Source organism: Manis pentadactyla, chromosome 13 (genome assembly GCF_030020395.1).
Source record: "Manis pentadactyla isolate mManPen7 chromosome 13, mManPen7.hap1, whole genome shotgun sequence".
Taxonomy (NCBI): Eukaryota; Metazoa; Chordata; class Mammalia; order Pholidota; family Manidae; genus Manis; species Manis pentadactyla.
The window spans coordinates 51,689,712-51,699,563 of record NC_080031.1 but is presented as its reverse complement, the minus strand read 5'-3'; the positions used below and the strand labels follow the sequence as shown (position 1 = coordinate 51,699,563).

The following is a 9,852-nucleotide window of genomic DNA, read 5'->3' as shown; positions in this document are numbered from 1 at the left end:
GTGTGTTGATTTTGTATCTTACACCTTTGCTGTATTCTGATATCAGTTCTAGTAGCTTTGGGGTGGAGTCTTTAGGGTTTTTTTTGTGTACAGTATCATGTCATCTGCAAATAGTGACAATTTAACTTCTTCTTCACCAATCTGGATTCCTTGTATTTTTTTGTTTTGTCTGATTGCCGTGCGTAGGACCTCCAGTACTCTGTTAAATAACAGTGGGTTCAGTGGTCTCCCTGTCTACCTCCCGATCTCAGAGGAAAAGCTTTCAGCTTCTCACTGTTCAAAATAATGTTGGCTGTTGGATTATCATAAATGACCTTTATTATATTGAGGTACTTGCCCTCTATTACCATTTTGCTGAGAGTTTATATCATGAATTGATGTTGAACTTTCTCAATTGCTTTTTTAGCATCTATGGAGATGATCATGTGCTTTTGTCTTTCTTTTTGTTGATGTGGTGGATGATTTTAATGGACTTTCGAATGTTGTACCATCCTTGCATCCCTGGGATGAATCCCACTTGGTCATGTTGTACGATACTTTTGATGTATTTTTGAATTCTCTTTGCTAATATTTTGTTGAGTATTTTTGCATCTATGTTCATCAGGGATATTGGTCTGGAGTTTTCTTTTTTGGTGGACTCTTTGCCTGGTTTTGGTATTAGGGTGATGTTACCTTCATAGAATGAGTTTGGAAGTATCCCCTCCTTTTTGATTTTTTGTAAAACTTTAAGAAGAATGGGTATTATGTCTTCCATGTATGTCTGATAAAATTTCGATGTTAATCCATCTGGCCCAGAGGTTTTGTTCTTTGGTAGTTTTTTGATTACCTCTTCAATTTCGTTGCTGGTAATTGGTCTGCTTAGATTTTCTATTTCTATCTGGGTCAGTCTTGGAAGGTTATATTTTTCTAGGAAGTTGTCCATTTCTCCTAGGTTTCCCAGCTTGTTAGCATATAGGTTTTCTTAGTAGTCTGTAATAATTCTTTGTATTTCTGTGGGTTCTGTTATGATTTTTCCTTTCTCGTTTCTGATACTGTACATTTGTGTTGACTCTCTTTTCCTCTTAATAAGTCTGGCTAGAGGCTTATCTATTTTGTTTATTTTCTCGAAGAACCAGCTCTTGGTTTCATTGATTTTTGCTATTGTTTTATTCTTCTGAATTTTATTTATTTCTTCTCTGATCTTTATTATGTCCCTCCTTATGCTGACCTTAGGCCTCATTTGTTCTTCTTTTTCCAATTTCGATAATTGTGACATTAGATCATTAATTGGGGATTGTTCTTCCTTTTTTAAATATGCCTGGATTGCTATATACTTTCCTCTTAAGACTGATTTTGCTGTATACCACAGTAGTTGTGGCTTTGTGCTGTTGTTGTCGTTTGTTTCCATATATTTCTGAATCTCCATTTTGATTTGGTCATTGATCCATTGATTATTTAGGAGCGTGTTGTTAAGCCTCCATGTGTTTGTGAGCCTTTTTGCTTTCTTTGTACAGTTTATTTTTAGTTTTATGCTTTTGTGGTCTGAAAAGTTGATTGGTAGGATTTCAATCTTTTGGAATTTACTGAGGCTCTTTTTGTGGCCTAGTATGTGGCTTATTCTGGCGAATGTTCCATGTGAACTTGAGAAGAATGTGTATCCTGTTACTTTTGAATGTAGAGTTCTGTAGATGTCTATTATGTCCCTCTGTTCTAGTGTGCTGTTCAGTGCCTCTGTGTCCTTACTTATTTTGTGTCTGGTGGATCTGTCCTTTGGAATGAGTGGTGTGTTGGAGTCTCCCAGAATGACTGCATTGCATTCTATTTCCTCCTTTAGTTGTGTTATTATTTGTTTCAGGTATACTGGTGCTCCTGTACTGGGTGCATATATATTTATGATGGTTATGTCCTCTTGTTGGACTGAGCCCTTTATCATTATGTAATGTGCTTCTTTATCTTTTGTTACTTTCTTTATTTTGAAGTCTGTTTTGTCTGATACTAGAATTGCAACACCTGCTTTTTTCTGTTTGTTGTTTGCATGAAATATCTTTTTCCATCCCTTGACTTTAAGTCTGTGCATGTCTTTGGGTTTGAGGTGAGTCTCTTGTAAGCAGCATATGGATGGATCTTGCTTTTTTATCCATTCTATTACTCTGTGTCTTTTGATTGGTGCATTCGGTTCATATACATTTAGGGTGATTATTGAAGGGTTTGTACTTATTGCCATTGCATGCTTTACATTTGTGGTTACCAAACATTCAGAGTTAGGTTCTTTACTATCTTACTGTCTAACTTAACTCGCTTATTGAGCAATTATAAACACTGTCTGATGACTCTTTATTTCTCTCCCTTCTTATTCCTCCTCCTCCCTTTTTCGTATGTTTGGTATTTTGTTTTGTGCTCTTTTTGTAAATTCTCCCATCAAAACAGTCCCTGTAAGATGCCCTGTAGAAGTGGTTTGTGGGAGTAAAATTCCCTCAACTTTTGCTTATCTGGAAATTGTTTAATCCCTCCTTCATATTTAAATGATAATAGTGCTGGATAGAGTAGTGTTGTTTCGAGGCCCTCCTGTTTCATTGCATTAAGTATATCATGCCATACTCTTCTGGCCTGTAGGGTTTCTGTTGAGAAGTCTGATGATAGCCTGATGGGTTTTCCTTTGTAGGTAACCCATTTTTTCTCTCTGAATGCCTTTAAAACTTTGTCCTTGTCTTTGATCTTTGCCATTTTAATTATTATGTTTCTTGGTGTTGCCCTCCTTGGATCCCTTGTCATGGGAGTTCTGTGTACCTCTGTGGTCTGAGAGGCCATTTCTTCCCCCATTTTGCGGAAGTTTTCAGCAATTATTTCTTCAAAGACACTTTCTATCCTTTTTTCTCTCTCTTCTTATTCTGGTACCCCTATAATGCGTATATTGTTCCATATCGTTGGTCACTCAGCTCTCTTAGAATTCTTTCATTCCTGGAGATCCTTTTATCTCTCTCTGCATCAGCTTCTCTGCATTCCTGTTCTCTGTTTTCTAGTCCATTAATGTTCTCTTGCATCTCATCCATTCTGTTTTGAAGTCCTTCCAGAGGTTGTTTTATTTCTATATTCTCCTTCTTTAGTTCTTGCATATTTCTCTGCAAGTCCATCAGCATGGTTATGACTTTTGTTTTGAATTCTTTTTCAGGAAGACTGGTTAAATCTATCTTCCCAGGTTCCTTCTCAGGGGAAGATGTAGCAGATGCCAAAGCTGTCTGGGTTAGTCTTGTCTGGATCAAATTTTTTTGCCTTTTCATGTTGATAGGTGCAGTGGAGTGATATTGACTCATCTATTAGCTTTCCACTTGGCTCCTGGCCTTTCTTTTCTGGGACAACTGCGAACCCTAGTGGCTTGTGTTGAGCAATTGTGTGTAGACTGGGTCTTTGTATCTTGCCAGTCTGGTATGGAGGAAGCTCCCGTGCTGAGGCCGTGGCTAGCCTCAGGCTGCTAATCTGCTATGGCAGTGCCCCAGAGGATTAATGGACGGGGGGCTGTTTGGCTGTTTTATTCCATGAGGGGGTTCAGAGCTGTTTCCCAGGGGGTTAGTACACCCCGAGTTCCCTGAAATTTCCTTCTGCTGGACTGTGACCTGGGATGTTTCCATCCAGCTGTGGCATCCCTGTCCCTTTAAGACTTTAAAATCACTCACTTTTCTTTGTCACAGGTGCACCTGCTTCGGGACCTGCTCAGAGGTCTTGCTGTCCTTTTTCCCTAGTTTCCAGCACCCCACGCATGCACTGTGTCTGCCCTCTGGTGCGGATGGCTAGTGCTGGGTGTTTAGCAGTCCTGGGCTCCCTCTCCCTCCCTGCTCTGACTCCTCTCCTCCCACCGGGAGCTGGGGTGAGGGGCGCTCGGGTCCCGCCTGGCTGGCGTTTGTATCTTACCCCTTTCACCAGGCGCTGGGTTCTTGCAGGTGTGGATGTAGTCTGGCTTTTGTCCTGTGTCTTCTGGTCTCTCTTTTAGGATTAGTTGTATTTGTTGTGTTTTCAAAAATATATGTTTTTGGGAGGATATTCCCACTGTTCTACTCATACCGCTATCTTGGCTCTGCCCCCACCAACAGCATTCTTCAATGAACTAAAGCAAATAGTTCTAAAATTCATATGCAAACACAGAAGACCCTGAATAGACAAAGCAATCATGAGAATGAAGAATAACGTAGGGGGAATTATGCCCCCTGACTGCAAGCTCTACTACAAAGCCACAGTAATCAAGACAATTTGGTATTGGTACAAGAACAGACCCATAAACCAGTGGAACAGAATAGAATCCAGATATTAACCCAAGCATATGTTCTCAATTAATATATGATAAAGGAACCATAGGTATACAATGGGGAAATGACAGCCTCTTCAACAGCTGATGTTGGCAAAACTGGACAGCTACATGCAAGAAAATGAAACTGGGTCATTGCTTAACCCCATACACAAAGTAAATTCAAAATGGATCAAAGACCTGACTGTAAGTCATGAAACCATAAAACTCTTAGAAGAAAACAGACAAAATTCTCCAGAATATAAACATGGGCAACTTCTTCCTGAACACATCTCCTTGATCAAGGGAAACAAAGCAAAAATGAACTTATGGGATTACATCAAACTAAAAAGTTTCTGTACAGCAAAGGACACCATCAACAGACAAAAAGCCATTCTACAGTAAGGGAGAATATACTTGTAAATGACATATCCAACAGGGGGTTGCCATCCAAAATATATAAAGAACTTACACACCTCAACACCCAAAAAGCAAAGCAAATAACCCAATTAAAAGATGGGCAGAGATATGAAGAGACAGTTCTCCAAAGAAGAAATTCAGATGGCCAAAAGCACATGAAAATATGCTCCACATCACTAACCACCTGGGAAATGCAAATTAAAGCCGCAATGAGATATCACCTCACATCAGTAAGGATTGCCAGCATCGAAAAGACTAAAAACAACAAATGCTGGCAAGGATTTGAAGAAAAGGGAACCCTCCTATACTGCTGGTGGGAATGTCAACTAATTCTATCATTGTAGAAAGCAATATGGAAGTTCCTGAAAAACTGAAAATAGAAATAGCATTTGACCCGTAAATCCCACTCCTTGAAATTAACTGAAAGAATACTTCTCAGATTCAAAAAGATATATGCACCCCTATGTTTATTGCAGCACTTTTTACAGTAGCTAAGATATGGATGCAACCTGTGTTCATCAGTAGATGAATAAATAAAGAAGATGTGGTACATATACACAATAGAATACTATTCTGCCATAAGAAACAAATACTACCATTTGCAACAACATGGATGGAGCTTGAGGACATTATGCTCAGTGGAATAAGCCAGGCAGAAAAAGACAAGTGCAAAATGATTTCCCTCATTTATGGACTATAGCAATGAAACAAAACTGAAGGAGCAAAACAGCAGCACACTCAGAGACTCCAAGGAGGAACTAGTGGTTACCAAAGGGGAGGGATGTGGTAGGATGGGTGTGGAGGGAGAGAGAAGGGGATTGAGGAGTATTATGTTTAGTACACATGGTGTGGGGATCACAGGGAGAACAGTGCAGCACAGAGAAGGCAAATAGTGACTCTGTAGCATCTTAGTACACTGATGGACAGTGACTGTGAAGGGGTATGTGGGGGGACTTGGTGAAGGGGGTAGCCTAGTAAATATAATGTCTTTCATGTAATTGTATATTAATGATACCAAAAAAAATCAATGTATAAAGATGTAGAGAACTGAAATTGTGCAGCTTTACAGCACCTTGACATTTGAGAAGGTGGGTGTTTTTGTTCAATCATTTACATTTGCCCACTAAACAGCTGCTGATTGAATTATATCCAAACACTTTTTGGTCAGTACTGTAATTTTCTTTCCTAAATATCATGACTTTAATATCACAAAAATACATTGTCTTTTCCTCTAAAGCATGATACAGACCCGGGGTGGTTTGAGAATATAAAAGATAAAATCATCCAAGTAACATCAGTGATTCTTGCTTAAATATATATCACATGGAGAAGAGGGATGGGAGGATGGCCCAAGTGAGAGAAGGGGTCAAAGAGGTGCAGGATTCCCATTATAAAATAAAGTAGCCACAGGGCTGAGCACAGCACAGGGAATATACTCACTAATATTGTGGAATATTTGTATGATATTATCTACAGATATCTACATTTATCATGGTGAGTATTTAGCAAAGTGTGTAATTCTCAAATCACTATGTTGTATACTGAGACCAGTATAATATGTATGTTAACTATATTTCAATTAACTTTATTTCCATTAAAGTTAAGGGGTAGTAGCCCTCAGGAAGATATTCAAGAGTCTATTAGTTTAATGAAACATAAAAGAAATAATAAAATAGAAAAATTTGTCAACTGAATGTTTTCTGCAGTTTTCAAAAGACAGACAAATGGGTGGAAGAAAGGACAAAAAGAAACAAAGTAAGAAATCAAAAGAAGGATAAGGAGGAAATAATGAAATATTGCATTAAAGAAAGGTGGTAGAAAATTTTATTCCATTTGTAAAAATAAATCATTATATATAAATTTGTATTATTTGTACATTTTATCTGAGCCAATATATCATCTGTAATTTCCAGTAGACAAAATAAATGTGGAGGCAGAAGCACTGAAATGATGGTTATTTTATTAGCCAATCATGACCCTCTCTGTCTTACACATTTAATATTAAAAAACTTAGTTTTCAATGTGAAAGAACCATCCCTAGGAGTACTGATTTTTAGATCTTCAGCTAGGTTGCCTTTATAAATAGTTTTGAACATGATTATGAGGACTTAAATACATACAAATGTAATTTTAAAATTTAAGGAGTTACAATTGCCAAGAGCTTCCATCACACCTAATTTTTGTGATCTCATATTTCTTTGAACAATTAGGCACATGTTGAAATATTTATTTTAAGGAGAATGGGAACTGAGTATCATGTGAATATACATGTTTCTAATTTTATTCATACTTAGGCACTATCAAACATTTTATTTGTCCTTTATTCTTTAAAACTTTTTATTGAAATAGACGATATACAATATTATGTTGGTTTCAGATGAACAACAATGTCATCCAATAATTGTATACATTACCAAATGCTCATCATGATGTGTAGTGATTATATATCACCAAAAATATATTACAATATTATTAGTTCAACTACCTATGCTGTACTTCCATCCCTGTGACTAAATTATTTAATACATTGAAATTTGTAATTCTTTATCTAATGCTCCTCTTTCATTTGCCCCTGTCCATGGTAACCAGCAATCTGTTCTCTGTGTTTATGAGTCTGTTTCTGTTTTCTAGCTTGTTTAGTTTATACTTTGTATGCTACATAAATTTATCAAACTATACTAATTCTGGAGAACACCTGTTAAAATTCATACTTAAATTATTGTGATTCTATTATAAAAGACATTTCCATATTTATTCTTAACAGCAGATACAATTTTTCTAACCAGAAGATACACAATTTATTCTTCTGCACCTATACAAAAAAGTAAATTATTCTTTTATTGTATGTTCATTGGTAAAATTTATTAAAATTATTTACCATGTATTTGTTTTTTAATGTTTGTTTTTTGTACATAAAGTCAAATGGGGGTGTGAAGATGGTAGAAAAGGTGACAGATAAAGAGGTACAGACTTCAAATTATAAAATGAATTGGGCATAGGAATGGAAGTGAAAAAAAGATTATAAAAGATAACACTTTAATACGGTGGTTGGTAGTGGGGTGCACATGGACCATGGCAAGACTCGCTGGGAATGTGGGTAAGTACTGAGTCACTATGTTTGTTGTAAATCTGAAACCAATATAATGTACATGAACAATATCCCAACAAAATTACATGCATTGTAAAATATATAGCTACTGCCTTTGAGATACTTAGAATTGAGATAGTGCATAAAATTATAAACATTGAAATAATAAAAGCAAAATAAGGTAAATTCCCATCAGTTTCAAGAATCCAAAACAGCTATATCAATGAGCTGTGAAACTTCAAATGCTAGTGAGAGGTCCACAATGGTTTTAATGAGGAGGTGAAATTTTAAACATCTCTTTAAAGTCTCAGAGGGCTTCCTCATGGCAAGGAACTGAGGATGAGTATTCCAAGCAAGAGCATGAAGTCAGGAGATGTTTGTAACAACGGTTCTAATAAATGGAATCTTTAATTAAAATATAAGTAACATATTCATCACTAACCACACACAATGACTTGCCAAATTTCTAATCAATAGTGCCCTTGGCTTTTTTTTCTAACCCATTTTTTGCCTTCCTTCCCTCCAGAGAGTCCCCTGTGGAGAGAAGGGGTGGATGGCTACAATCTCACCCCCGTGACTCACTTTATCCTCATGGGGCTCTCTGACCTCCCCGAGGTGCACTATCCTCTCTTTGTGCTCTTTGCCATCACCTACCAGGTCACCTTGGTGGGAATTGGGGCCATTCTCTTGGCCATCTGGATGGAGAAGAAGCTGCACACACCATGTATTACTTTCTGGCCAGTCTGTCCCTCTTAGACATATTCTGCCCATCAGCTACTGTCCCCAAGATGCTGGACAACCTCCTGATTGGGAATCACAACATTTCTTTCCTGGGCTGTGCTTTGCAGCTTTATTTCCTGGTGGCCCTGGCGGGACTGAGGTCTTCCTTCTTGCTGTCATGGCTTATGACCTGTACGTGGCCATCTGCTTCCCCCTCCATTACACCCTCATCATGACAAAGGCTCGCTTTGCCCAGCTGGCACCTGCGACCTGGGCAGCAGGGTTTCTCCATTCCCTCCTCCATACGGTGTCCACCTTCCACCTGTCTTTCTGCAAGTCCAATTGGGTTAACCAGTACTACTGTGATGAACCCCCAGTGGTGTCCCTCTCCTGCTCATCTACCTACATGGCAGAAATGCTTGTTTTAGTGTCAGGAGGTGTCTCGGGAATTCGTGCCTTCCTAACCACCTTCATCTCTTACATTTACATCATATCCACCATCCTAAAGATCTAATCAGTGGAAGGGAAGTACAAAGCCTTCACCACATGTGCCTCTCTCCTACTGGTGGTCTGTTTGTTCTATGGCACAGCCATCTTTACCTACATTCATCCCTCTTCAAGTCACCACTCCCCAGACAGGGACAGACTCATCGCCATGCTCTATGGGGTTATCACCCCAATGCTACACCCCATGATCTACAGCTTGAGGAACACAGAGGTGAAAGCGGCACTCAGCAGGGTCTTATGTCACTGAGCATGTTTACAGTGAGTGTAAGAGTAAAACAGAAAAGTCCATACTCATTTTAGAACACATTTATAAGGAGAATTCATAGACAATCATTTTATTTGACACATAGAATACACTTATGCACACTGAAATTTATAAACATGCAAACATACACATGATTTTAGTTTATCTGAAAGCCTACATATCTGTATATGCATATGTTGTATCTCAATCCAACAGGAACTTAAAGTATATAACCCCAAAATAAACCTTTTCATGAGTAGCAGAGAATACTAGTTACAGTAATATAAGAATAAACTGAGCCTATCTTTAAGGTAATTAGAATTTATGTTCATAGCCATATCCATATCCATAGCTAAACCTATACTATTTTTATATCTACATTTACATCTATATCTAAATGTCTTTTCATAGATCTTTGTTTCTCTTCCTTTCCTCATGTGATTGAATGCCTGTGCTCTCTCCATAAAATTATCTTTCTGCTCATCCCGTCTTTTTTCTTTGCTTCCACTTACTATGTATTTATCTGCCTTTCTCCCTCTTTCTGTGACCCTGTACATTCTTAGATCTACCTGTCTCTCCAAAGAGAGAACTTATTTTATCTCTGATTTAGTTATCTAA

General features: G+C 37.9%; 1 pseudogene; it reads left to right on the top strand.

Annotated features, from left to right (window-relative positions):
- The first annotated feature begins 7,747 nt into the window (after nucleotides 1-7,747).
- On the top strand, nucleotides 7,748-9,237 carry LOC118919998 (olfactory receptor 1361-like; annotated as a pseudogene).
- The last annotated feature ends 615 nt before the right edge of the window (nucleotides 9,238-9,852 follow it).